Below are 551 nucleotides of genomic sequence, written 5' to 3' on the forward strand. Positions count from 1 at the left end.
GAATATTTAGAGTTCTCAATCTTGTATATTAGAAGGAAATTAATGTATGGTTAAAATGTGTTAACCAAATAACCAAATATTTTTTTTAGTTGAGTTATGTAATATGTGAGAGGTAAGGGCTAAGGTCATTATGGAAAATAAAATTTTTAATTAATTGAAATTTTAACGGAAATGACTGCAAGGTGATGCTTTGAAGACTATGGAAGAAATGGCTCGCTGTTCCCAACCCCAGTCTCCGTTTTACCTGTGTAAGCAGTGTTAGACTCTCCACCAGACACGAAGCCGACCATAACAAACTCATTTCCTGGCCTTGCTGGTGGCTCAATCCTGCCGACCAAGAAAATGCTGGAGCTCACCGGCACCCTGTCCTGAGCACTCCCTCACCCTGCTGTGTGGACCAGGGATGGGCTTGGCCCTGAGGATGAGGGCATCCCACACTTGGCATGGGAGCTTCGGGACAGCCAGTCTCTCGGGTCTTTGGACAAGAGCCTGCTGCGGCCCTGGGCTCCATGCCGCTGTCCTTCCCCAGGCGGGCCCAGCCCTGCCTGAAG

Source organism: Fukomys damarensis, unplaced genomic scaffold (assembly GCF_012274545.1).
Source record: "Fukomys damarensis isolate Sample0158 unplaced genomic scaffold, DMR_v1.0_HiC HiC_scaffold_5, whole genome shotgun sequence".
Taxonomy (NCBI): domain Eukaryota; kingdom Metazoa; phylum Chordata; class Mammalia; order Rodentia; family Bathyergidae; genus Fukomys; species Fukomys damarensis.